The sequence below is a fragment of the Podarcis erhardii genome (genome assembly GCF_964252035.2).
Source record: "Podarcis erhardii genome assembly, chromosome: 2".
NCBI classification, from domain to species: domain Eukaryota; kingdom Metazoa; phylum Chordata; class Lepidosauria; order Squamata; family Lacertidae; genus Podarcis; species Podarcis erhardii.
Genome location: NC_138498.1, coordinates 1,925,984 through 1,942,089, shown reverse-complemented (window position 1 = coordinate 1,942,089; position 16,106 = coordinate 1,925,984). Strand labels below are relative to the sequence as shown.

Genomic DNA, 16,106 nt, shown 5'->3' with positions numbered 1-16,106 from the left:
ACTAAAGCTCGCATATTCCTGACCATTGGCCAGGCTGGCTGGGGCTGATGGGAGCTGGAGCCCAAGAACGCCTTCAGGGTCACAGACTCTTTCTCCTGGGCTGCTGCTCTAAAGCCTGTGGAAGAAAATAAATGTGTGTACATGGTGAAAAGGAAAGCAAAGGCTTCCTCAAAGCACAGCAAGTCTTTTCAAAACTACATTCTAATTTCCGCTGGAGAAGGGATCTTTTTTATATAGCATTAGTGCTGTTCTGATCCTTCTGCAGACAAAAGGAAAAAGACACATTCAGAACCTGGGAATTGGTGGGGGTGGAAATCGGGGGGCTGCTGTCTCTGCTCCCTTACTCCAAAGTGAGCTCAATTAAAAGACTTAGGGCAGCATCTGTGAAAGGGGTTTGCCAGTCTGATCTTTTTATTATTTCACTGATATCCCATGTGATAGCCTCCCAGAAGCTCCTCCTACACAACCACTGACCCAGTGAAATTCATGTGGGAGTGGGGAGGCTTGAACCCCAGTCTCCCAGGTCAGAGTCTAACCCCTCCCATACTGATCTGTCCTAGGATTATCAACCTTTGCCAGCCTAGCTGCTTGCGATCCTCTGAAGATGAGGAGACCCAGATTCAAATCCTCACTCCATCATGAAGCCCATTGGGTGACCTTGGGCCGGCTGCACTCCCAGTCTAACCTACCTCACAGGGCTGCTGTGATGATAAAATAGGAGAGGAGAGCCATGTATGCCAGGGTGAGGAAGCTTGATGCCCCCCCCCCCAGATGTTGTTCCTTAGAGGAAAGGCAAGATGTAAGTACAATAAATTAATAATAATAATAATAATAATAATAATAATAATAATAATAATTTATTTATATCCCGCCCATCTGGCTGAGTCTCCCCAGCCACTCTGGGCAGCTTCCAATCAAGTGTTAAAAACAATACAGCATTAAATATTAAAAACTTCCCTAAACAGGGAAGTAAGTGGAAGTGCATTGTGTGTCTGGTCATATCACACGCTCAAGTTTGTGTGTTCACTGACCCAGTCCTTTTGAAATGCGTGTGTTTGTGTGTGCACATATTTCTATCTTGGCTCATGCTGTCCTGCGTAGCTGTCTGGGTGTGTCGATGGCTTACAGCCGTCTGTGGTCTGCAGCTCACTTTGCAAGGCCAGGATGATACCCAATTGCCCACAAGGCCCAGAGGATCTGATTTCTAGTCATGCTCTGAGTCGGATTAGTTAATCACAAACATTGCAAATCCCCGTGCACTTTCCCACGGCCTGATCTTGGGGCTCATCCCAGCTCTGCTTCATAATCTGCAGCATCACTCCCTCTTTCCAGAAGCAAAGGTGGGGGGGGGGGAGGCACCATAAACCAGCCTGAGCTGTAGATGAAGCCTGACATGAAGCAGAGGTTCCCTGGGCAAGGGCAGGAGCTCGGCAGCAGAGCAGCAACTTTGCATGCTGAATGTCCCAGGTTCAATCTCCGGCATCTCCAGGTACGGCTCTGAGAGTCTTCCTGCCTAAAAGTATGGAGAACAGCTGCCAGTCAGTGTAGACAGTACTGAGCTAGGGGAACCAACTGTCTGATTTGGAATAAGCCACTTTCCTATGTCCCCATGTTCAGTCCAGAGTGGGGTATGTACAGTGATTTTAGACTCTGGACTTCCTGGCCTTATGAAGGGGACATGTTAAATGGTGTTTTCCAGGGCCCTCTTACTCATTCTACTCAGGGGTCCCCCAGATCTCTGCTCCAAAGTCCTGCTCTGATATGGCCACTGGGAACCTCAGGGTGAAACAGTGGGACATCCCAATGCACACATCTGAGAAAGTCGTCTTTTTGAATGCATGAGGATTGGGCCATTACTTCACCTAGAAATGCTCAGCTCGGCTCTGACCAGGGAACACACATACTCCACCAGTAAGCTGCAGCTCCTCCTTGGCCTCTTGTTATAAACCAGATCAGTAAGAACCATTTTTGCATGTAACCAAGCCCAGAGGGAGGGCTGGCTCCCTCAGGCATACTGCAATCTCCCTCTGGTCCCAAGCCCCACCACTGTACAGTTTTAGGGTAGCACGACCACTGTGGCTGCCCCGGCTGCAATGCTGCAGTGCTGCAGAATGGAGTGTGAGTGGAGGAGGGCTCCGAATTTTAACATCGCACAAGGTGCCACTGAAATCTGAGAGCCCAAAGTCTGCCACCAACCGCCCCTAGGGAAAAGGCAGATGAGCAAGTTTGCAGGAGCAGCTGCTGATCCTTCTGCTCATGCCCACGGCTTTCTGGCGCTCGGAGTGGGTGAGCAAGTGGCAGGAGGAGCAGGGACAGGAATTACAGGATCCAAGCGGTCAGCAGCCCCAGGGGCCCCTTCCAAAGTGATGGGCTGTGGCAGCTGCCTGGTGAGACTGACTCTGCAAGCTCCATTTGACCCTCTTGTCCAGGAAGACCCTCTTGCCCCAGGAAGAAAACTTACTCCCGCCTTCCAGGACTCCAGAGTTCTGGCTACTGAGTGCAAAGGCCCTGGGATGGGTGACAGGCATGTAGCACTTGAGAGCTAAACTGTAATAGTTGTGGAAGTCTTTATGCCAGGAGGGAAGGACCTGTGGCCCTCCAGATGTTGCTGGTCTCCAAGTTCGGAAACAATTACCAGCTGCAATTAGACAGGCGCCTTGCATCAGAATGTTTAGGCATTTACTTGAAGACTTTTTAAAGAAAGCTTTTCATGACATGTGGCCCATTTATTTATGGGATATTGATTTTACACCTATAGAAATAGTTTCCTTGTTTTTAGACTTCCTACAGATGGCTTTATTGTGTTTAGAGTTTGTTGGGGTTTTTTTTCTGACTTGGTTGTCAAACTTAATCTGTTCTGGGAGTCTGTCCGACTCCCGGAAGGGTTCGAAAACCAAGGTGCGTCTTCCGATTGGCTGCAGGATCTTCCTGAACTCAATCAGAAGCCGTGGAAGCCACATCAGACATTCAGCTTCCAAAAAAGTTCACAAACCAGAACACTCACTTCTGGGTTTGCAGCATTTGGGAGCCAAAATGTCTGAGTACCAAGGCATTTGACAACCAAGGTATGACTGTATTTCATTTTTATCTTGTTGGCCCCTGCTTTAATGGCTTCAGGCTGTGGAGCCCTTCATAAATTTGAAATATAATGATGGCAGCCTCAGCTCCCATCAGTCCCTGACCAGCAGGTCTGCAGGCCATGATGGGAGTCGTGGTTGAGCAGCATCTAGCAGGGTGCAGACACCTCTTCTCTGTTTTATGCCCAGTGAACAACATGTTAACGAAAGTGACATACAACATCAGGCAGACAGGTCTAAGAGACACATGACCTATCAGATCTGCTGCCACAGCTGTGGAACTTCCTTCCCTGTGTGCCAGGATCTTACTCCTACTCTTTCAAATCAGCAAGTCAACTGATTGATTAATGGATCAATCAAAGGCTTTTTAATTGACAAAAATATCATAGCTGTTGAGGGATGAAAGCAGGCAACGTGCAAACTCACCCTCTGATGGGAACACTTCATCCATCCTTGCTGATCCATCATATCTAAAAAGGCAAGGGAGGGATTTATTTCTGCCAAGCCATGTTCTCTGCCTGCTTGCCTCACCCCACCCACCAACACTCCACCTTCTTTTTATCACAGCGGTTGGAAGACAGTTGAATGTCTCCTTAAGTACAGAGGGTGAGGAAAGCTTTGCTTCTGCAGATAAGGAACCAGGACCCTTTGGGACCTCTTCAAAATCTGCATGTGGACGTGCAAGATGGGGAGGCTGTGCGTCTGACAGATGGCGGACACAAGCAGATATCCAGGAGCTGTGTTTTTGAGGTCAATTTACCGAGTCTCTCTGCCGTTATCTTTGTTTCTGTATTTGTTCCAGTTTTTTTTAGCGGGGGGGGGGGTAGTCTTATCAGCTGATTCCTCCTCATGTTTACCTTACGAGCTTGGCGGAGAAGAGCTCTTTGTGGTTAAAGTAGAGCTGCACCACAGGCAAGCGTTGGCTGAAGAAGGAACATCTCAAGATGGCTACCTGGGAATGTGTGCTAAGCCCTCACAGAAACCTCTGTACTGTAGCTAGTGCATGTAAGGAAGCTGAGGGTCAAAAGTCAATTCCCTAAGGTTTTGGAAGGCTCAATACCACAGCATTTGAGAAGCTGTGACCTGAAGCAAGGATCGGGGGGAGGGGACGGGACGGACCTGTGGGTCTCCCAGATGTTGTACTCCAACTCCCATCAGCCCCAGCCAGCATGGCCCAATGGTTAGGGGTGCTGGGAGTTTTAGTTTAGCCACATCTAGAGGGCCACAGGTCCCTGCACCTGCTGTACTGGAGTAAAATATGTTCCAGAGTCCTCTGGCATAGGGCCCTAACAATTTATCAGGCTATTTGTCCATTCAGCCCATCTTGCCTTTTCTGTCTTGCAGAGGCTCTCCACGAAGATCTTAAGCAGAGGTTGTTCACATCACCATCTACCTGAGACCATTTTGAAAACACACACCTGAGAATAGCAGGGACTGAACCCGGGCTCTTTGGCAAGGACTGGAAAGCTTATGATCACTCATAGTGCTAAGATCCCTTTCCCAAGCAGACTACAGTGGTACCTCGGGTTACATACGCTTCAGGTTACAGATGCTTCAGGTTACAGACTCCGCTAACCCAGAAATATTACCTTGGGTTAAGTTCTTTGCTTCAGGATGAGAACAGAAATTGGGCTCTGGCGGCACAGAAGCAGCGGGAGGCCCCATTAGCTAAAGTGGCGCTTCAGGTTAAGAACAGTTTCAGGTTAAGAATGGAACTCCGGAACGAATTAAGTACTTAACCCGAGGTACCGCTGTATACTGTAACTCATCAACGTCAGTGCCCTGGGAAGATGGAGGAGGTTAATCTGTCTCAAGCCAGACTTCCTTTTGTGCCACATTTCTAGGTGCAGGTCCAGCCTTTAAAGCGCCATGTCCTGGCAGTCTCTCTCTCTCTCTCTCTCTCTCAGTGTGTGTGTGTGTTTTCTAGCGCTTTCCCCAGGAAAACGCACATTTTACTGCTGAATCTGGTTTTTCGCATATTACCGTTTGCTCCGATTCAGTAGTAGATTTTGCTGGGACAAAAAATAAATCTGCTTGGACACAGAGCCTGAAAGCATGGCAGCAAAGGAAGCCTGGACGAACCCTCAGACGAGGTGTGCTCTGTTCAGCTTGGGGGATGCGGCTGCGGCTGCGTCCTGAGAACCTGCTTCAGAAGCGGTGCAGGGCAGACGCTCCATGCGCTTCTGAGCTGGGCTCTGGGCTTTCTTTGCACTGGAAAAGCAGCAGTGTGGATGAGCCCTCCAAGAAGCAGCTGGGACAGGAGGTGGAAAGGGAGGGAGAGAGGAAAGAAGGGGCTTCTTTCAGCCTAAGGAGATAAGAGGGGCATGGAAGGGAGAGAGTCCTTGCATCTTCCTCTCCTCTCCTCTACTGTGCAAACCCATCTTCAGATTGACCACTTCTAGGGAGTCTTCACAGTGGCATAGCTCAATAATTTTAGACTGGGCAGAATGGTCTTACCCTGGCGGGTGGGTGCTCTTTAGCCAGTAATGTGTATTACTTCACTTCCTCCAATATGTGGGAAGTCAGTTCTGCTGCATTTGGGGCCCCTCCTGCTTGTTCTGGGACCCCAGACCTCTGTTGTTGGTGCCGGTTGAACCATTTTGTTGAAGAGACTGAGATTCAGGCTCCAGACCTTTGCATCCTTTCCTGTCCCTTCAAACATGGTGGGGCTTGGCAGAGGCAGAGCTTCATGCTCTGGCACCGGGGGTGGGGGCAGAGAGCAGGAGAAGGCGGGGCTGGCGCACATCCTGGGGGTGGGGCAGCCACGATGGCACCCTGCACTCCCCCCCCCCCACACTCCTCTTCCTCCGCCAGTGGGGCTTGTCTCTAACTAGCAGGGGCAGAGGAGAGGAGATGCTCTCCTGAACAGTCCTGGGGCAGAACATTGGCAAGCCAAGGCAGTGGCCAAGGCAGTATAAAGGCATGTCCCTAACCCCACCCTTCCTAGTCCCATCATGGAGGATAAGGAGGGAAAGGTCAGCTGGATCTTGATGGCTCTGCTGTGTGCTTCTGTGTTGCTGGAAACTGCAGGAGGGGAGAGTGACTGTTGCTCTCAGGTCCTCCTTTGTGGTTTCCTGTAGGGATCGGCTGGCCACTGTCAGAAACATATGCTGGACTAGATGGACCTTTGGCCTAATCCAGCAGGGCTCTTCTTGTCTTCTTATGCACCACTGGCTTCATGAGGCTGCCTCTGCTTCACCATGTGCTCCACTCCCACCAGTAACAGTGAACTTGCAGGCAATGCACAGAAAGGTCTTTGACAGCCTCTCTCCTCTGACCTGGTCAGCTTCAATGCCCTCAGCTTCTTTCCCAGCTCTCCGTCTCCCCAACTGCCTCTCTGTTCATGGGAGCTATCTTCTCCCACATCAGACCATTGGTCCATCTAGCTCAATAGTGACTATGGAAGAAGATGAGAGCAGGACAATCACATTGAGAAGTGAGGGAAGGAACCCCCTTGCACTTCCTCTATAGCATGTCATCCATGGACACCAATTGTTTCTGTGGCACTCCTTTTTTCTGATCAGCAAATAGGATTCAAAAGCCTTCCAAGATTCTGCCAGGTACTGTCCATGTGCTCTCAAGCATATCAGTGAAACCATAAGGACTAGAAACTTTCCCCATTTTTAAAAAATCCACCCACACCTTTGCATGAAAGCTGATGTGCCAGGAGGCTGGATTCTGTTGCTGCACCTTTGCTCCACTTGCACAGAATTGTGACACAAACTCAGCCCTGTGGTTTTAATTGTTTGACTTATTCAACCCTCAAATCTTAAGGAGGGGCAGAGGGGGCTGGCAAGTTTAGAAAGCTGCTGTTTTTACAAAGATATGAGAGGAGTTGTTTTGGCAAAAATGGAGGGAGTTGAGAGGTGCGGGATTCCGTTAATAATCCCCCCCCCCAATAATCTAAGCACTGCACATATTCTTAAACCGGGAATAAATCTGACCTGGAGTGGAAGGATTTTTCAGGTTTGTTGTTCAGAGGTTACAAAGGAAGCACTGAGTCAGACACTTTGCAGCCCGTCTACATTAAATTTTCAGTCTCTTCCTTTCCTCTGTCTTGGCTGCGAATTGTTCCACCAACAGTAACTGCCCCCATAAGAAATAAGGGAGGGGAAAAGAGATCTTTACTGAAGCCCAAATAAAATAATAATGGTAAAGTAAAACAAAACTGCCATGAGATTTCAGAAGGAAACGAACCCTGAGAAGGCCTCTCCCCCTTCCACTGCAACTGCTTGGGAAAGAGGCAGCGCCACACAGAGCTGTTGTTACGAGATCAGTGGCTTCCACTTCCCATTTTCTAATTAAAGACTCTTCAGAGAACCAGGGGCGTTGCTAGGTGCTAAAAAAGGACCCAGGGGTGCAGGCCTGTGGCACAAATTTGCATCCATTTTGCATATGCTAATTTAAGGATGCCTCTGGGCAAAAGTAGAGGGCAGGTGGCTGAGGACTCCCAGCACTGCCTGCTTACTACTTTGCCCCATGGTCTGTGAGGGATGGCAAGAGGCAGCAGAGATGTGCCCAGGGCCCAGCTGTCCTGTAAGCAAATTTAAAGAGAGAGAGAAATTAAAATGGGAGAGAAAGGGGCCAGAGATCTCGAGCCAAGGATCCCCTGGGGTGGGATGGAGGGAGGAGAGAGATTTGAGTCACTTCACATTGAAAGCTCTATCAAAAGCACAGCCCTTTCAAATCCACATGTTCCAAAATAACACAAGAACCAAAACACAGATACCCTTGGAAGTCCAAGTGGAGTAAGCCCACTTGAACGCAGTGGGGCTTACTTCTGAGTAGACCAAGGGCTTTTCTGTTGGGATGACAGGGTGGCAGGCCTGCTACCTCTAGCAATTCCTAGGACATGATCTATGTTCCACTTCACTTGTGTTTTATTCATAGATCCTCTACAATTCTATATGCTTGTAGAACTTTATAATGGGCACAGCATACAACATCCTAAATAACTAAGGCATACCTTCCAACATTTCTCTGGTGAAAATAGGGGCAACCTCTTCTGCATCAGGAAGCTTCTCCCGTGCTTGATCTTGCCCCACACATAGACGTCATGCTCACATGTACACATAGACATCAATCACCTTGAGTCAATGACAGGTTGTCCTTGCAGGATTGTTGTAAAGAAAAAATGTCTGAGGGAAGGAACTGTGTATAACACCTTCCACAGATAAATAGAATAAAATAAAAATTTAGCCTTAAGCTGCCTTGAGTCCCTGTGAGGGGAAAAGGTGGGATATAGTAGCAGTAATGGAAACTGTGAGAAAGATCAGGAACACACGATAGAAGAAATCCTATTGAACTCAGTGGGATTAAGTTCTGAGTAAAAATGCTTAGAATTGCAGTGTAAGGCTGCCCAGTCTTTATCCACTTACCTGGGAGTAAGCTCCATTGAATACTGTGGGACTTACTTCTGAGTAGACAGTGTAAGGCTCCATTTTCAATAAAGGAATAAATACTCATTAAAAACGGCTTGCTGCTGAGGCACTGCATGCAGTTCATGGATTTAAAGTGTACTGGTGACCTTTTCCTTCAAAATTACAAGAAGGGCTTCGTATGCCAGATTTACCATTTCCTTCATTGGGTGCAGGGATTTTATTTTCAGGATAAACAGGACTCCCACTCACCCACACCACTCTGAGATGGGGAGGGGAGGAAAAAGGAAAACCAGGACATTCTGGGATCAAATGATAAACCGGGACATCTTCTGTAATTTCAGGACTGTCCCTGGAAAATCAGGACACTTGGAGGGTATGCTAAGGTTGTGTTGTTGTTTGTAAAAAAGCAAGTTTCTAGACCTCATTGTGGCTGCAAGTATGGATTTCATAGGGAGAAGAGAAGTAGGAAGGTTTAAATGCTCTGCATAGCAGTTGTCTTCTGGAAAAAAAACAGAACAAATGGTGCAAATTTGCATGACTTATGCAGGCCGCATCCTTCTGGGCATGTCATTTGAGTGGCTTTGGGTCACGTGTTTTAAATGCATGTATAACTCTGCCTGTGCCCACCCAGATGATGTCAATGCTGGTACCTTGGGGAGGATTAGCTTGAGCAGCATTTACTGAAACATGATGGGCCATTGGAGTTTGTTGAGCCTTTTGCCTTGGAGGACAAGAAGATTCACTCCTCAATTAGAGTTTTGATGGTTTCGGAAGTGGCACACTGCCCTCCAGTGGCCAGACAGCTGAACTGAACAAAACAACAACATGTAGCTCTCTTCCTCTGGGCTGGGCCAGACGTTTTGCTTCCTGGGAGGCAAAGGACAAGATGGTGCCCCCTCCCATTCCACATACAGAAGCCGAACAGGCTGGCACCGGAATGTTAGTTCCACACTGGTGTCAGTTTGGGAGAGTGAGGCAACCAGGGGCGCTTAGGAGAGGCCTTAGGAGAAAGAGTCCAGGGGATCCTGACCCTGCCCACCAGCACCTGCTGCCTCACCAGGCCTCATGGCAGAGTGTCTCAAGAGACCTTCCATATCAACCCCAATTGTACGACATTACAGCAGGATCATGAGCCCTCTCCCTACAGTGTTGTGCAATGTCTTTCGACTTAACCTGAAGCAAATACATATTAAAATGAATGTGTAGAATCAAACAACAAACTACCAGTGTTCTAAATTTCAAACAGTCAGTTTTCCTGAAGTCCACCAGTGGACAATGCAGGTACCTGGCCTTCCTCTGGCCAATATGTTCCTGCACCCTGGGATGGAGAGGGGAAGGGACAATGTGGCAGCAAGGTTGTCGCAGTGGAAATGCTCCAGCAGGAGCTGCACTGGATTGGCTCTGCTGATGTGTTGACCCCATGACAATCTCAGAGTTCGCTGGGAAGAAGGATTGACTGTTAAACCACTCTGGGAATCTGTGAGGGGAACATGGGTTTCTAATAACTCTGAGCACCCTTAACAAACTACAGTTCCCAGGATTCTTTAAGGGAAGCCATGACTGTTTAAAGTGGTGCAGTACTGCTTTAAATGCATAGTGCAGATGGGGCCCCTGTGTGGGCAATGTCTACTCTAGTCTTAAAAGTCACAATGATTGCTAAGTTTTCCAGTTGCTATTATGGGGCTGGCCTCAGCACCAAGTTTAGCTCACTGCACATTGCTTATGTCTTAACAGAAACCAGAAGAAGCTGCAAGAAACAGTGAAACAGAACGAGGACTAAATGAACTGTATATAAAATTATAATAATAAAATATGCTCATCTGCTTAATTTGAATGACTTTATCCATGGCATAGGAATCCAACTGTCATTGGCTGCCAGAGTCTAGATTAGTGCAGCAGAAATATTTTGTGGGGGGAAATGATTGATCTATCTGTTTTGTGTTTTGTCCTTAGAGCATCAGCCTTCTGACTCATCTGAATTTTGTACACCTCCTCAAATGTGGGAATTGCTAGCACTTTTTGTGAATCGTTAGAGTAGGTGGGTAGATCATGCTCTTTGATTGCTCCAAGGCACTCTGCCTGCCTTCTCTGAGTTCCCCACGTGCACTCCTGGAAAGAATGGTGAAAGCACCCAGAGCGGCGGAAGTAAGTGCTGAACACTCACAGCCACTGCTGACAGATTTAATTTGGTTATTAGCAGCAATGTTGCTGTTGATGCTGCCAGTGCTGCTGCTGATTCTGCTGGTGATGCTGATGCCACTGCTGCCTGCCAGATATCGCAAGGAGTTGGCAGGTTAGCAAAAAAAAAGTATTGGAGGGGGGAGTTTGGGCCTGCAGGCTGTCAGTTCACCACCTCTGCTCTAATGCACAAACTCTTAGGCAACTGAAAGAGGGAGCTGTCCTTAAAATATAAAAAAAGATGAAACTCACAACTCTGCAGCTTCAGGATTATGGAAGGAAAACAGAAAGCCAATGTGTGTGTATGGCTTTTGCTACTCATATGGAAACAAGCAGATTGCAGGGAGCAGACCAGAGATAGTCAATAGTCCTTCAGATGTTTAACCACAGCTCCCACAGCTTGCATGGCCAATAACAGAGGTGTAGCATGGGGGGGGGGGGCAAGGAGGCCATGGCCCCAGGTGCACATTTTTGAGGGGGCATAATCAGGCACCTCCATGACAGCCATGGACCCCCAGCAGCTGAGGTGTGGCAGCAGGCAGGTTGGTCTCGTGCTCAGGTGAATGGAGGCAGCAGCAGAGGAGCCTGTTGGGAGCTGGACTCCATTCACTCTCTCCAGCCACTTCCTCCTGGCGCATGCACCCACCGCAGCTGCCCAGCTTCTCCATTCTAGAATTAACTGATGTCTTCTTCTCCTCCTCCAAATTTGTATAACGTTCTTCATCCCAAAACCACATGCCAATTCACAGCATAAAATCTTAATTGTTGTAAGGATAAAAAGGAGAAGGGCTCCCACAAGCCAGTCAAGCTATTGGCTACAATCCTGAAATTCTCAAGACACAGTGAACCATCACTGAGATTTAAAATATTTGTGTTCTCACAGTTCCCACCCCTTCCAAAATTCTGCTTAATTGCTTGAGCGGCACAACTGCTTACCAACCAATTCAACATAGCTCACATCCTGCCAGATGTTGTGCCTGCTAGGTGCTTTCCACAGCAGCCAGAACAAACACCAAGAAGCTGATCCAGTCCCAGAGCCACCATTCATGACTAGTGAGCTGCATTTGCCTTGAATAGTCACCGGCTGCTTGCACTGTTGGAATGATGGGTTTCTACAAAAGTAGGTTGAAGGTAGGTCCACATTACTGTTACTATACAATCTGTTTTATATTTTGAATATTAAACTAAGAAAAGGGCACATGGTTCTCTCCCTCTCCCTCTTACCTTCACAATAACCTTTTGAGGTAGGTTAGGCTGAGAGACAGTGTTTGGTCCAAAGCCTTCATGGTTACAAGAAGATTTGAACCCCAATCTCCGTGGTCCTACTCCAATGCACTCAGCACTAAAGATAAGGTAAAGGTAAAGGACCCCTGGATGGTTAAGTCCAGTCAAAGGCTACTATGGGGTTGCGGTGCTCATTTCGCTTGCAGGCTGAGGGAGCCGGCGTTCGTCCACAGACAGTTTTCTGGGTCATGTGGCCAGCAGGACTAAACTGCTACTGGAGCACGGAGGACTGTGATAAGAGCCAAAGCGCACGGAAACACCGTTTACCTTCCCGCTGTATTTATCTACTTGCACTGGCATGCTTTTGTTTTTGTTTTTTTGTTTTTTTAATAATATTTATTAAAAATTTTCAAATATAACAGAAAAGAAAAACATCCAAATTTAAGGCCTTATTTTCAATGTCATCTTTCCAGGACTTCCCCTCCCCTCCCCCTCTTGTATTCCAATTCTTTCAAATAGATTCAGCAAATTCTTACCCCAAGTTTTAAAATTATTATCATTAACCCAATTTAAAAAATATTTTCCCATCCCCTAAAATCGACCTGTTCCCTTCCACGAGTTCCCCTCTTTAGTATACAATACAGATTAACATAAAAAAATAGAAAAAAGAATAAAATGTAATTTAACACCCTTTGGATTCCAAATTTCCCTCCCCCCTTTCCCGGTTGCGTTCCCAATGTCTACTGTCGTCCTGGAGCTCCCACATCTAAGCCATAGTCCTTCACCAGTCCGCTTTGCCGTCTTTTTAATAGTCTTTGCCGTCTTTTGGTCATCTTTGATTTCGAATGTCCAATCTTGGAAGGGGTCTATCTTCCAACTTTGTCCAGTTCTTGTTATTCTTGTTGTTCTTGTTGTTCTCTCTTCTCCTCCTTTTTTTTTTTCCCCCTGCTCTCCTGCACAAATGTTCTAATTCCAAAAAGCTTGTAATTCCTCTACAGAGGCTTTGTTATTCAGGAACAAAACATTACGTCAAGTCCCTTCCATTCTTCAATAGATAAATCTATTGTCTCCTTTAGTGTGTAGACCTCTGTAGACAAAATAGTGTTCCATTTCTGCAGTTTCCCAGGAGATAAAAAGTCCGATTCAAATTCCATGCCAGCAATACTTGTAATGACCCACAACTCCTCTAGAGGGATTATAATAACTCAGTTTCCTTCCCGATCACACCCACCAGTCAAAGTAACTTATTATTCCTTGTTTTAAACAGTTTATATCCAATTTGTAACAAATGTAACCAGCAAAGTCCTCGTAACAAAGTTCTCTTTTTGTTCTTCAGTTTTGGCAGCTCCTTTGACAGCTGTCAAAACCTCTATTTCTCCTCTCCCGGCGCTCTCACGGATCGCTCCCGGGGTTTTTCGGGGGGGGGGGGTTGTATTTTAATTCACATTCCACTTTTCTCCTCCAGCCCAGCTTATAATTTTCCATCGCGAAATTAATAACTTTATCAAAAAAAAAGGTTGCACTCGATCTTAGTTGTCAGGTCCTTTGCTTTAGCTCCTCTACAACAGGAGGGAGGCTGACTTCCTTTTTGCACCTCCCCCGCTCGCTCCGAATTTAAGAAAAAATTTGTTCCCCTTTTTAATCCAAGTTCCAATTACTCACGGGTTATTCTTTTAAGTCCAGATTTTCAATGGAAGAAGTCAGCGCTCTCCGCCAAATGGCATGCGGCTTCACTCGGCAGGGGAAGCGGAGGACTCACAGCACCACCACCACCCCCCCGTCACCCACTCCGTAGCCTTTAAAAAGGCTCCTTCGCGTGGTCGGGGGGACGCAAACGGTGCCCACCGAGTCACCATGCCCATGGGTTTCAGCGCCCATGGTTTTTGAGGGTCCCCGCGTCGCCGGCGCGGTAGAACCCAGCCCCTGCCGAGCAGGCTCCCTCCGGAGCTCGGAGGGAGTCCGCCATTCGGCGATGGCGCCAACCCGGAAGTCGCGCCAACTCGGCAGCACATATACTTCGGCAGCACATATACTAAAATTGGAACGATACAGAGAAGATTAGCATGGCCCCTGCACTGGCATGCTTTTGAACTGCTAGGTTGGCAGGAACTGGGACAGAGCAACGGGAGCTCACCCCATCGTGGGGATTCAAATCGCCAACCTTCTGATCAGCAAGCCCAAGAGGCTCAGTGGTTTAGACCATAGCGCCACCCGCGCCACACTGACTCTCCATAATAATGAAATTTTCTGTGTGGCTTGGTCAATGCCTTTGCCCAAATTCTGATATGCTGGATAAAGTCACTCCATTGTATGATGATTTACACAATACCCAAATGAACCCTCATAGTTTTCTTAGCCTGCCTAAGATTGCTAACTATTTTTCCCTTCTGAGAGAGCTCCTGTATTTTAAACTAGTATGTGACAAATAGTGATTCAGAGCATAGGAATCAACTTCTAGGGGCCAATGGGTCTTGCCCCCCCAATAAATATTTGAGGGGGCCAGGGCCCCCCAAAGTTGATGGGCATCATTCAAATGGTGTGTGTGCACCTTGTCATGTGATTGATTATGTGGGGTGTGGCTTACCTGCCTCTCCATATTTTATTCAAGTCGGCACACAGATTCAGAGTCAATGTTATTCCTCATGGTTGCTTCTGTCAGCCACAAAAAGACTCATTTGCTACTGGAAGGAATTTTTTTATTTTGTTTTGACTATGTGGATAGTGTCATTATATGGTTTAATCACTAGGTGGCACTGGACTTTCTTGTAGCTCAGCAGAGGTGGGTGCTTCCTGTGTCTGTTCTGTTCTTCTTAGAGAGGGACAACAAAGTACTTGGCTAGCTTCCTGACTCACATCTTTTAAGCTCTTCCATGACAGTGCCCAAATTTCAGCTTGCTGTACCACTTTTAAAGGAACACTGAAAGAATAACTGCATTTTAAGAGTTGCTGCCAGGTTTAAAGGGCCCTTTACACTGGTCTAGTTGCCCTTCCTTGTGCTGTCCTGGCTGCCCTTCTCTCTTCCCAATAAGCTTTTCATGTGGCAGTGGCCAGAACAGGTTCCTTTTTGATTAAATAACTTTTGGGGTGACGGGGGGGGGGAGTCCTGCATCAGCAGATGGGGCCCCAGAGGCTCTCTAAGAAACCTGTTATCTGAGCAGCACCCCAACTTGCCTCTGCAACTTGCTGTTTGCTGTGTGGAGCCCAGAATTCAAACTTGAAGTCCATGTCTAATGGTACCTTGACTGATTGTTTAATTTCAATACTGCTTAATATACTAAAAATATAGAAAACTGAAGCAACAACAGACAACTTAAGCAAAATATTATAAGAAATACAGTTACATATAAAAAGATTATGTTAATACTAAGTTACTAACATATATAAAGCAATGTCAGTTCATTTCCCTTCCAGCACACCCTCCCTCTCAGCCTCCGGATTCTCACTCAGGGTCCAACAAACTCTCAGCCCACCTACCAAAGTTCTCCTTCACTAGGTCCATTATGTGGACAAGTTCTCTGGTGTTTTGTTTTGTTTTAGAAAAATATGGCAATAGAAAACTAGCGCAGAGAACAAAGTACTGGGTTAAAGCCAGAGATGCAAGTATTCTGTTTGCGGGGTAGATGGGAGCAGTAGTTCTTTTATACGGGGGGAACATTCCAAAGCGGTATCTCCACCTCTAGCCCCAAATGGTACAGTTCTCATTCTGCTGCATGTATAGGACCAGCTGAAGAGAGCACTGGAAACTGCAATTCAGTGACAAAGCTGGGAGCATTTTTAACAAATCACTTCCAACAACCCTCAGGATGCTGCAGTCCCAGGTTGTTTTCCAGCGCTTTCCCCACTCTGGAAAGCTCAACGACAATCCACTGAAAGCCTGATGTTTTCTCCAATTATGCACTAAATAACAAGTTTTCATGGGGAAAGCACCACAGAATAATGATGATGATGATGATGATGCTTGGACACAGAGCTTTTAGGCATGGATCAGTACCTGAAAGAAGTGAAGCAAAAGGATAGCCCCAATGTCTCCTCTTACTTTCACAGAGGGTTTGATGTGTGCAATGTAGCCAGTTGCACAAAGTTAAGAGTCACATTCATTACCCTGCCTTTTTGCCACCTACATTTTGCCTCTGACTAATGAGGCACCACATAGTTAAGAGTTGTCTCGATTATAGTTGTGGTGGCAGCTAAAGATGTGGCTTCAAAGGGCTCACCCAAGGACTCCTTCAGAAACAGCACTCACCTG

At 47.1% G+C, this 16,106-nt stretch overlaps 1 long non-coding RNA gene across 2 annotated transcripts; it reads left to right on the top strand.

Moving 5' to 3' along the window:
• Positions 1-1,247: 1,247 nt before the first annotated feature.
• LOC309336260 lies at positions 1,248-10,286 on the top strand. Of its 2 annotated transcripts, XR_014153953.1 has the most exons (3): positions 1,248-1,489; positions 3,645-3,827; positions 10,193-10,286. It is a non-coding gene; the product is annotated as an uncharacterized lncRNA (long non-coding RNA). The 2 variants fall into 2 exon arrangements; XR_014153954.1 differs by lacking the exon at positions 1,248-1,489 and having other exon boundaries at positions 2,511-3,827.
• Positions 10,287-16,106: the final 5,820 nt, after the last annotated feature.